Below are 12,791 nucleotides of genomic sequence, written 5' to 3' on the forward strand. Positions count from 1 at the left end.
TTGCTCCATGCTATATTATCTACTGTTTTGAATGTTTATGGGCTTTATTATGCACTTTTATATCATTTTTGGGACTAACCTATTAACCCAGAGCCCAGTGCCAGTTTCTGTTTTTACCCTGTTTTAGGGTTTCGAAGAAAAGGAAAATCAAACAGAGTCCAATTGACCTGAAACTTCACGGAACTCATTTTTGGAAGGAAAGAAGCCCACAAGACTTGGAGTGCACGTCGGGGTATCTGCGAGCAGGTCACGAGGCAGGGGGGCGCGCCCTCCACCCTCGTGAGCCCCTCATGGCCCCCCTGACGTACTTCTTCCGCCTATATATCTCCATATACCCTAAAAATATCCGGGAGCACAATAGATCGGGAGTTCCACCGCCAGAAGCCTCCGTAGCCACCGAAAGCCAATCTAGACCCGTTCCGGCACCCTGCCGGAGGGGGCAATCCCTCTTCGGTGGACATCTTCATCATCCCGGTGCTCTCCATGACGAGGAGGGAGTAGTTCTCCCTCGGGGCTGAGGGTATGTACCAGTAGCTATGTGTTTGATCTCTCTCTCTCTCGTGTTCTTGAGGTGATACGATCTTGATGTATCGCGATCTTTGCTATTATAGTTGGATCCTATGATGTTTTCTCCCCCCACTACTCTCTTGTAATGAATTCAGTTTCCCCTTTGAAGTTATCTTATCGGATTGACTCTTTAAAGATTTGAGAACACTTGATGTATGTCTTGCCTTGGATATCCGTGGTGACAATGGGATATCACATGATTCACTTGATGTATGTTTTGGTGACCAACTTGCGGGTTCCGCCCATGAACCTATGCATAGGGGTTGGCACTGATATGTCTCCAACGTATCTATAATTTTTGATTGCTCCATGCTATGTTATCTAATGTTTTGGACTATATTGGGCTTTATTTTCCACATTTATATTATTTTTGGGACTAACCTATTAACCGGAGGCCAAACCCAGAATTGCTGTTTTTTTGCCTATTTCAGTATTTCAGGGAAACAGAATATCAAACGTAGTCCAAAGGAATAAAACCTTCGGGAACGTGATTTTCTCACCGATCGTGATCCAGGAGACTTGGACCCTACTCCAAGGAGTCAAAGAGGCGGTCACGAGGGTGGGGGCGCACCCACCCCCCTAGGGCGCGCCCCCTGCCTCGTGGGCCCCTCGGTGCTCCACCGACGTACTCCTTCCTCCTATATATACCTACGTACCCCCAAACGATCAGAAGATGAGCCAAAAACCTAATTCCACCACCGCAACTTTCTGTATCCACGAGATCCCATCTTGGGGCCTGTTCCTGAGCTCCGCCGGAGAGGGGTGTCATCACGGAGGGCTTCTACATCATCATAGCCCCTCCGATGGAGTGTGAGTAGTTTACCTCAGACCTTCGGGTCCATAGTTAGTAGCTAGATGGCTTCTTCTCTCTTTTTGGATCTCAAAATACAAAGTTCTCCCCTCTCTTGTGGAGATCTATTCGATGTAATCTTCTTTTTGCGGTGTGTTTGTTGAGATCGATGACTCGTGGGTTTATGATCAAGTCTATCTATGAATAATATTTGAATCTTCTCTGAATTCTTTTATGTATGATTGGTTATCTTTGCAAGTCTCTTCGAATTATCCGTTTGGTTTGGCCAACTAGATTGGTAGTTCTTGCCATGGGAGAAGTGCTTAGCTTTGGGTTCGATCTTGCGGTGTCCTTTCCCAGTGATAGAAGGGGGCAGCAAGGCACGTATTGCATCGTTGCCATCGAGGATAACAAGATGGGGTTTATTTCATATTGCATGAATTTATCTCTCTACATCATGCCATCTTGCTTAAAGCGTTACTCTATTTTTAACTTAATACTCTAGATGCATGCTAGATAGCGGTCGATGAGTGGAGTAATAGTAGTAGATGCAGAATCGTTTCGGTCTACTTGTCACGGACGTGATGCCTATATACATGATCATGCCTAGATATTCTCATAACTATGCTCAATTATGTCAATTGCTCAACAGTAATTTGTTCACCCACCGTAGAATACTTATGCTTTTGAGAGAAGCCACTAGTGAAACCTATGGCCCCCGGGTCTATTCCCATCATATCAATCTCCATCACTTTAATCTTGCTTTGCTTTTTACTTTGCCTTTACTTTTCACTTTGCATCTCTATACCAAAAATACCAAAAATATTATATCTATCAGATCTCACTCTCGTAAGTAACCGTGAAGGGATTGACAACCCCTAATCGCGTTGGTTGCGAGTAGCTATCGTTTTGTGCAGGTACGAGGGACTTGAGCGTGGCCTCCTACTGGATTGATACCTTGGTTCTCAAAAACTGAGGGAAATACTTACGCTACTCTGCTGCATCATCCTTTCCTCTTCGGGGAAATCCAATGCAAGATCAAGAGGTAGCAAGAAGAATTTCTGGCGCCGTTGCCGGGGAGTCTACGCAAAAAAGTCAACATACCAAGCACCCATCACAATCCCTATCTCTCGCATTACATTATTTGCCATTTGCCTCTCGTTTTCCTCTGCCCCACTTCACCCTTGCCGTTTTATTCACCCTCTCTATCCCGATCTCCTCCTTCTCCGCCTCTCTTTTCCGTTTGCTCTTGTTTGCTCATGTGCTAGTTTGTTTGCTTGTTGTCATGGCTAGTCTCATATCTTCTCCGTTGTCTCCCAAGAATGAAGTTCTAAATTTTAAACAAAGGGAGGGAGAAAATCTAAAAGATGCTTGGTATAGAATTTGCAATGCTAAAAATAGATCTACCAGGAAGCAATCTACTTCAGTTCTTCTCTGCAATTTTTATGTAGGTGTTAATCCTTGTTATAGATATATCCTCGATACCATTACCGGAGGGAACTTCTTGGGTAGCCATACTTTTGATTCTTATAATGCTATGTTAGATTTATTTGGCTCACCACCTCTTTTGGTTAATGGAACCATGTTAACTTTGGAGCATGTTATGCAAAGACATGAAATTATTGAAAATAAAGTTGCTACTATTGAATTGATTGAAAATCTAGATAAAAAGATCCACAATCAAATTACTCAATATGGATCTTAGGTAGGAATGACTTTGAAAAATATTAAGGAAAAGGAACCCATAGTTAATGAGAAGATAAACTTAGATTCTACTAGAATTGATAAACTTAAGGGTATCATTACAAACTTGGGAACCGCTTTTTCTTCCGTAAAGAATACTCCAAGTCCTCCTACTAAAATTGCCATGCTTATGTATGTTCCTAAAAATAAGGGTGAATCATCTAGTAAGGAAACTGCGGATCTTAAATTTATAAGTATTCATCCCAATCTTTTTGCTGTCATTAAGGAACCAATTGCTAGAAATGAATTTTTTGCCTACAAGTTTGATAATCACTATAAAGAAAGAAATTCCTAAGGGAAATAGATGCCTCATCGAAGAATTGCCTATCAAAGATGGCAATACCTAAATCTATCCTCGCTTTTATGCCTAGCTAGGGGCGTTAAACGATAGCGCTTGTTGGGAGGCAACCCAATTTTATTTTTATTCCTTGCTTTTTGCTCCTGTTTAGTAATAAAAAAATTATTTAGCCTCTGTTTTGGTTGTGTTTTTTTGTGTTTAATTAGTTTTTGTGCCAAGTAGAACCGTTGGGAAGACTTGGGGAAAGTCTTGTTGAACTTGCTGTAAAAAACAGAAACTTTAGCGCTCACGAGAACTGCTGTCATTTTTATTTGAAGAGTGTTGTTTAGTTAATTCTTTTAGAGGATGATTAATAGCTAAATTCCTCACGTCCAGCAATTTATTTCAGAATTTTTGGGGTTCCAGATCTTGCGCTAGCTACAGATTACTACAAACTGTTCTGTTTTTGACAGATTCTGTTTTTCGTGTGTTGTTTGCTTATTTTGATGAATCTATGGTTAGTAAAATAGTTTATAATCCATAGAGAAGTTGGAATACAGTAGGTTTAACACCAATATAAATAAAGAATGATTTCATTACAGTACCTTGAAGTGGTCTTTTGTTTTCTTTCGCTAACGGAGCTCACGAGTTTTCTACTTTAAGTTTTGTGTTGTGGAGTTTTCAAGTTTTGGGTGAATTCTTGTGATGGATTATGGAACAAGGAGTGGCAAGAGACTAAGCTTGGGGATACCCATGGCACCCCCAAGATAATCCAAGGACACCAAAAAGTCAAAGCTTGGGGATGCCCCGGAAGGCATCCCCTCTTTCGTCCACTTCCATCGGTAATTTACTTGGAGCTATATTTTTATTCACCAACATGATATATGTTTTGCTTGGAGCGTGTGCGATTCCTGGATTAGGGGGTCTCCGGACAGCCGGACTATCTCCATTGGCCGAACTGTTAGACTATGAAGATACAAGATTGAAGACTTCGTCTCGTGTCCGGATGGGACTCTACTTGGCGTGGAAGGCAAGCTAGGCAATACGGATATGTGTATCTCCTCCTTTGTAACCGACCTTGTGTAACTCTAACCTCTCTGGTGTCTATATAAACCGGAGGGTTTTAGTCCGTAGGACAATATACAATCATACCATAGGCTAGCTTCTAGGGTTTAGCCTCTCCGATCTCGTGGTAGATCTACTCTTGTACTCCCCATATCATCAATATTAATCATGCAGGAAGTAGGGTTTTACCTCCATCAAGAGGGCTCGAGCCTGGGTAAAACATTGTGTCCCTTGCCTCCTGTTACCATCCTCCTTAGACGCACAGTTCGCGACCCCCAACCCGAGATCCGCCGGTTTTGACACCGACATTGGTGCTTTCATTGAGAGTCCCTCTGTGTCGTTGTCGTTAGGCTTGATGGCTCCTACTATCATCGACAGTGATGCAGTCCAGGGTGAGACATTTCTCCCCGAACAGATCTTCGTGTTCGGCGGCTTTGCACTGTGGGCCAATTCGCTTGGCCATCTGGAGCAGATTGAAAGTTACGCCCCTGGCCACCAGGTCAGGTTTGGAAGCTTAAACTACACAGCCGATATCCGTGGAGACTTGATCTTCGACGGATTCGAGCCTCTGCCTTGTGCGTCACGCGGTCACGATGAGTACGATTTAGCTCTACCATCGGACAGTGTCCAGGAGATCACACAGGCAGCCGCTCCGACCCTCAATTCGGAGCCAGTTGCGCCGTCCATGGACGGGCGGATGGACCCCGCCACGGAGGCCTTACCCTCAGCGGCGATCGAGCCAAACATCGACATTACCTTGCACGAGAGCCGTGTTGTTAAACTGTCGGATCCTTCTCCGGCCACGGACTCCGAACCTCCTGCGCCCGTTCCTATCGAATCCGATTGGGCGCCGATCATGGAGTTTACCTCCGCGGATATTTTTCATCACTCTCCCTTTGGTGACATACTGAACTCATTAAGGTCTCTCTCTCTCTCCTTGTCAGGAGGATCCTGGCCGAACTATGTCCGGCAGGACTGGGATGCGGACGACGAAGAAATTCGCGGCCCACCCACCACCCACTTAGTAGCCACTGTCGATGACTTAACCGACATGATCGACTTTGACTCTGAAGACATCGACGGTATGGACGACGATGCGGGAGACGAAGAGGAACCACTACCCACGGGGCACTGGACAACCACCTCATCATATGATATATATATATACATGGTGGATACACCCAAAGAAGGTAATGGCGACGAGATAGCGGAGCATGACCCCTCCAAGAAGCAACCCAAGCGCCAACGTCAGCGGCGCCGCTCTAAGTCCCGCCAAAGCAAAAGTGGTGATACCGGCACAGGAGATAATAATACTCCAGATAGTGCTGAAGACAACAACAATCCCCTCCAGCAAGATTTAGAGCAGGAGGATGGAGGAGCCAGCCCTCCTGAGAGAGCGGCAGATGGAGAGGAGGAGGATGATAATTACATGCCCCCCTCCGAAGACAAGGCAAGCCTCGGCGACGACGAATTCGCTGTGCCAGAGGATCCCGTCGAACAAGAGCGCTTTAAGCGCCGGCTTATAGCCACGGCAAATAGCCTTAAGAAAAAGCAGCAGCAGCTTCAAGCTGATCAGGATCTGCTAGCTAACAGATGGACTGAAGTCCTTGCGGCCGAGGAATATAAACTCGAGCGCCCCTCCAAGAGTTACCCAAAGTGCAGGTTGCTACCCCGACTGGATGAAGAAGTGTATGACGCGGCTGATCGGCCACCTCGTGGCCGCGGTGGAGAGGCATTCCAGCCAAAAACTCAGCTCGCACCCCTACGCCATTCAAATAAAAAGGCATGGGGAGATACACCAGACCTGCGAGACATATTGGAGGACAAAGCAAAGCATGCAAGATCGATCTACGGATCACGAGGGTGCACGACTCTGCAAGACGATAAACGTCACGCCGGATACAGTAAAAGCAAATCCGGCTGGGCCGAACACAGCGTGCAAGACCCATTCGAGCTGCGTCGTGATATAGCCCAATACAGAGGCGCTGCACACCCCTTATGCTTCACAGACGAAGTAATGGATCATCAAATCCCAGAAGGTTTCAAACCTGTAAATATTGAATCATACGACGGCACAACAGATCCCGCAGTATGGATCGAGGATTTCCTCCTCCACATCCACATGGCCCCTGTGATGACTTACACGCCATCAAATACCTCCCACTAAAGCTCAAGGGACCAGCACAGCATTGGCTTAACAGTTTGCCAGCAGAGTCCATTAGCTGTTGGGAAGATCTGAAAGCCTCATTCCTCGACAACTTTCAGGGCACTTATGTGCGGCCACCAGATGCTGATGACTTGAGCCACATAATTCAGCAGCCAGAAGAATCAGACAGGCAATTCTGGACTCGGTTCCTAACAAAGAAAAATCAAATCGTCGACTGTCCGGATGCAGAGGCCCTAGCAGCTTTCAAACACAACATCCGCGATGAATGGCTAGCCCGGCACCTTGGTCAGGAAAAGCCGAAATCTATGGCAGCCCTCACGACACTCATGACCCGCTTTTGTGCGGGAGAAGACAGTTGGCTGGCTCGCTGTAATAACATATCAAATAACCATGGTACTTCGGATACCAAGGACGGCAATAGCAGGTCAGGTCGCAACAAACATAAGCACCGCATTAACAGCAATAATACCGAGGATACGGCAGTCAATGCCGGACTCAAAGGCTCTAAACCCGTTCAGCGGAAAAAGCCATTCAAACAAAGTATGCCGGGTCCGTCCAGCTTGGACAGTATACTCGATCGCTCGTGTCAAATACACGGCACCCCAGACAAGCCAGCCAATCACACCAACAGGGATTGTTGGGTGTTCAAGCAGGTCGGCAAGTTAATTGCCGAAAACAAGGACAAGGGGCCACATAGCGATGACGAGGAGGAGCCCCGACAGCCACACACCGGAGGACAGAAGAGGTTTCCCCCACAAGTGCGGACGGTGAACATGATATACGCAACCCGCATCCCCAAGAGGGAGCGGAAGCGTGCGCTCGGGGACGTATATGCGCTGGAGCCAGTCGCCCCAAAGTTCAACCCATGGTCCTCCTATCCGATCACTTTCGATCACAGGGACCATCCCACTATTATCCGTCATGGCGGATTCGCCACACTGGTTTTGGACCCAATCATTGACGGATTTCACCTCACTCGGGTCCTTATGGATGGTGGCAGCAGCCTGAACCTGCTTTATCAGGTCACAGTGCGCAAAATGGGTATAGACCCCTCAAGGATCAAACCCACAAAAACGACCTTTAAAGGCGTCATTCCAAGCGTAGAGGCCCATTGCACAGGCTCAATTACACTGGGAGTGGTCTTCGGATCCCCGGATAACTTCCGAAGCGAAGAGTTAATCTTCGATATAGTCCCGTTCTGCAGAGGTTATCATGTACTGCTCGGGCAAACCCCATTTGCGAGATTCAATGAGGTACCGCACTACGCATACCTCAAGCTCAAGATGCCAGGACCTCGTGGGGTTATTACAGTCAATGGAAACACAGAGAGCTCTCTCCGAACGGAGGAGCACACCGCGGCCCTCGTAGCAGAAGCGCAAAGCAGCCTCTCAAGGCAATCCACCGGTTCAGTGTTTCAAGACCCGGACACCTTCAAGCGCGCTCGGAACAATCGGCAACTAGACCACCTGGTGTGAGCTGAGCTCGCGTAGCAATGCGTCCCCCACCCCAGTCCCAGCTAAACGGCGAAACTCGTGCCACGCGTACATAATTACGCATTAAAAATACCATGGGCACAGGCGGGGAGGGGGCACAACTGTGGCACGCCCCAAGACGCGGCTTAAACCGCACTAAGGGGCTTCCCATTTGGTTATTTTTCTCTTTTTCAAGACCTTAATCTCTAGAAACCCTGTCCGGTAGCACTATCGCCGAACACATGATGCAGCAACCAAGGAGGCAGAAAGCTACGTCACACCATGGAATTCCCAGGTGGATTACAATAACGAGCGAAATATTTGATTTAATACTATTCCTCAGCTTGCCCTTGGAGGGGACATAGTCCTACTCTTTGCTTATCACACTATCTGTATCATTCTGCTTTAACGCACCTCTTTGAATAAACAATGCATAACATCACGACTATTATTGCATTCTTGTTATATAAATATGTGTTCATTAACGACGCCTTGCAACCGTACACTTTGGTACGACCAATACACCAGGGGCTTACGTACCCCACAATATGGTGTGAAAAGTCCGAACACTTTCACAAGTGCGGCACCCCGAACTTATAGCATTATATGCATCAGCTCCGAATCATGTCTTTGGTTAAATGTTGGGTTTGCCCGGCTCCTATGTTTTGGTACCTTACGTTCCGCTCTATCGGCTAAGGTAGCGCTAGGAGAACTACTGCGATTGTGCCCCGGTTCTGCTGGGCTTAGCACCTCAGTAGAGAAAGCTAAAACTGACTGTCATGATAAGGCGAGAGACTGGTCGCTGTTCGGCGAGGTTTTCGAGTCCCTAAAGACTTATGCCGCTTAGAGCAAGGGGTCGGCCCTATCCGGCTTAAAGGCGTGTATCGCGCCCTGAATTCAGCCTTCCGAATACCAGGGGCTTTGCCGAAATTTAAAATTATAGAATTTTATGGCTAAGTGAGAGTGATAAAGCATTATTAGTCCGGTTGCCTTGTTCGTTGTGCTGAGCACCTCCCTCGAAGGACCCAAACATGGGAACAAGAGTGCTCAGGTTTATCCCGAACACCCCAGCACTCGTGGCATGGGGGCACAAGCCGAGGACTAGCCATCTCTCAGATTGGATAAACAGCCAAATACAAGGTAATATTTTAAATTCACACAAGCGTTGCATAGCGCATATGAAACAAGTTTTCACCATACAAGATCACACAGGCAAGTTTACTCAAATATTACATCCTTTGAACATTTGTCCGCTACAACGCGGGTACCCTTCAGGACACCCTCATAATAAATTTAGGGGGTGCGATGCTCCTTGCCCTGCGGCGGTCCTTCCTTGATCAGCTTCACGACGTCTAGCTTGGCCCACTGCACCTTCACACGGGCAAAAGCCCGGCGTGCACCTTCGATGCAGATGGACCGCTTGATGACCTCCAACCGTGGGCAGGCATCCACAAGCCACCTCACCAGGACGAAGTAGCTATTCGGAAGGGCGTCGCCAGGCCACAGCCAGACTATAAGGCCCTTCATAGCCTGTTCGGCCAACTTGTGCAGCTCGACCAGCTGCTTTAGCTGGTCGCTCAGAGGCATCGGGTGTTTGGTCCAAGTATACTGAGACCAGAACAGCTTCTCCGTTGAGCTTCCCTCCTCGGCCTGGTAAAACTGCGCGGCATCCGACACACTGCGGGGCAAATCTGCAAATGCTCCTAGAGAGCTCCAAATTCGGGTAAGTAATCGGTAATTTACTTTTACATGCTTGCTCTGCATATAGAATGCCTTACCCGCCGCTATCTTCTTCATTGCGTCGATCTCCTAAAGGGCCTTTTGGGCTTCAGCCTTGGCACTTTTTGCGCTCTTGAGGGCCGCGGCAAGCTCAGACTCCCGCGTATTCGAGTCAAGCTCCATCACCTCGTGCTTCGTCACGAGAGCCTGGAGCTCTTGCTGCACCTCGCCCACCCGAGCCTCTTTCTTTTCTAGCTCGGTGCACTCCTTGGCCGCTTTATCTTCGGCCTTGGACATCGCTTGCTTTAGGGTCGCCACTTCGGTCGTGGCCCCTGGCAAATTCATGATGATCCTGTCATTTTGCAATCGCACTCTTTTTATACATATCCACAGACTAGGTACTACTTACCTTTGTTCTCCTCGAGCTGCCTCTTGGCAAGGCCGAGCTTGTCCTGGGACCCTTTAAGGTCCTGCTTCAGTACGGCGACCTCCGCAGTCAGTGCGGCGGACGCCAGCAGCGAAGCCTGCATATGCATATTGACATACTCATATTAGACTCCTGCGATATTGTTTGATCCTCTGTTTGGCTTTTCTTTGTGACCACCGAACAGAGCATCAGGGGCTACTGTCTATGCGGTAATATTTTCCTATATTTTAAACACTTACCTCAAAGCCTGTTAGAAGGCTGGCACAGGCTTCAGTCAATCCGCTCTTGGCGGACTGAACCTTCTGGATCACCGCACTCATGATAGTGCGGTGCTCCTCGTCGATGGAAGCGCTGCGAAGCGCTTCCAGAAGATTGTCCGGCGCCTCTGGATGGACAAAGGTCACCGTTACAGGCGTCTCTCCCCTCTTAGAAGGAGGCTGCCCGCCCGAGTCCGGAACCACTGGAGGTCCCGGCGCGGTGTTCGGCTGAGGGCCGAACTCGGAGCTCTCAGGGGCCTTGTCCCCTCAGCTCCCGGAGTCCGGGAGGCTGCCTTGAGGCGCCTCCGGGACTGTCTCCCCTCGACCCGATGCCTCGTGAGACAGCACCTCGGCGTCGTCCGCAGGATGAGGGGAGGTGGCGGTCGGGACTAGATCGATATCCATATCCGACGAACCCAAGGAGCCGTCCGATGATACATCGATGCGGGCTCGGGGCGGCCTGCATAATCATATTTCGGCGTCGGCGGGTTCCCCAGGGGCTTGGCCCTGGGCAGCCACTCATCTTCGCCGTCGGCGGCGGTGGTAGAGTAGTCCGGAAGGAGAGTTCTCCCCTTCTTGGACCCTTTGGCCTCCCCAGTTGAGGCGGCCTTCCTTTTCTTGTCTCCCCCGTCTAGAGGGGGAGCATCTTCTTCTGCCTCCTCGTCTTTGGGGGACGATTGCGCCGTAGAGTCCTCGGACGGTGAGTCCGACAAAGCCTGGCGTTGGGAACTCTTTTGGGTTCCCTTGGCCTTCTTGGTCTTCTCCAGCACTGTATAAGGAGCCGGAGTTAGCATCTTCGCCAGAAGAGCGTCTGCTGGGCCTTCGGGCAAAGGAGCCGGACAGTCAATCTGTCCGGCCGTCTCCTGCCAGTCCTGTCAAAGGTACGGGAGTTTAGATCCCGCATGGAGTCAATCTATAAAAAATAAGTATCCTGTGAGAGGTAAAGCAGCTTACTGCACTGGCTTGGCGCTTCGCGCTGAATCCGCGATCCTCAGTAATGGGAGGGGGGACCTCGGCGCTCTTGAACAGCACCCTCCAGGCATCTTCGTGAGTTGTGTCGAAGAGCCTGTTTAGAGTTCGGTGCTGCGCCGGGTCAAACTCCCACAAGTTGAAGTCCCGTTGTTGGCACGGGAGGATCCGGCGGTGGAGCATGACCTAGACTACGTTGACGAGTTTGAGCTTCTTGTTCACCATGTTTTGACTACATGTTTGGAGTCCGGTCAGCTCTCTCGAACTACCCCAGGGTAGGCCCTTCTCTTGCCAGGAGGTGAGCCGTGTGGGGAAGCCATATCGGAACTCAGGGGCCGCTACCCATGTAGGGTCACGCGGCTCGGTGATGTAGAACCACCCCGATTGCCACCCCTTTATGGTCTCCACGAAGGAGCCTTTGAGCCATGTGACGTTGGGCATCTTGCCCACCATGGCGCCTCCGCACTCCGCCTGGCGGCCGCTCACTACCATCGGCTTGACATTGAAAGTCTTCAGCCATAAACCGAAGTGGGGCTTGATGCGGAGGAAAGCCTCGCACACGAGAAAAACGCCGAGATATTGAGGATAAAGTTTGGGGCCAGATCGTGGAAATCCATGCCGTAGTAGAACATGAGCCCCGGACAAATGGGTGGAGAGGAAATCCCAGTCCGCGGAGGAAATGGGTGAGGAACACAACCCTCTCATGGGGCCTGGGGGTGGGGATGAGCTACACCTCCTCTGGGAGCCGGTGCGCGATGCCGTCGGGCAAGTATCCGGCTCTCCTCAGCTTCTTGACGTGTCCCTCCATGACGGAGGAGACCATCCACCTACCTCCCGCTCCGGACATGGTTGGAGAAGGTCGAGGTGGGAAATGCGGACTTGGGCGCTGGAGCTCGAGTGTGCGAATGTGGATGAGCAAAGGAGGAAGAAGGCGTGGATGAAAAGGTAAATCCTTATCCCTTTATATGGGTGGACGAAACTATGCGTCCCCACTGGCCTGGTAAAACTCGCTTGTCCCCCAAGCACCGTAATCGATGGCGCGGTTGGGTTACCCACACCCATATTGATGAGAATCCCGTGATAAGGGGACACGACCTCTTCTTTGACAAGACGTGTCACAAAACTGCCTCGCGTTATGTGCGGGGCTAGTTAAAGCAAACGGTTCGAATAATCACCGGGCCGTGACATAATGTCGTGTAGCCAAAACAATTTAGCAAATTGGATTTGTGGAAATATTATTCTCTCTATGGTGGTATGTGGAACTTATTTTGCAGGGTCGGACACTATCCTTATATTCAAATTCTTCCGTGATGTATTCGGAGGAGGAACCCGCCTTGC

The sequence above is a fragment of the Triticum urartu genome, chromosome 3A, assembly GCF_056163025.1.
Source record: "Triticum urartu cultivar PI428250 chromosome 3A, HENAU_Tu73, whole genome shotgun sequence".
Taxonomy (NCBI): Eukaryota; Viridiplantae; Streptophyta; class Magnoliopsida; order Poales; family Poaceae; genus Triticum; species Triticum urartu.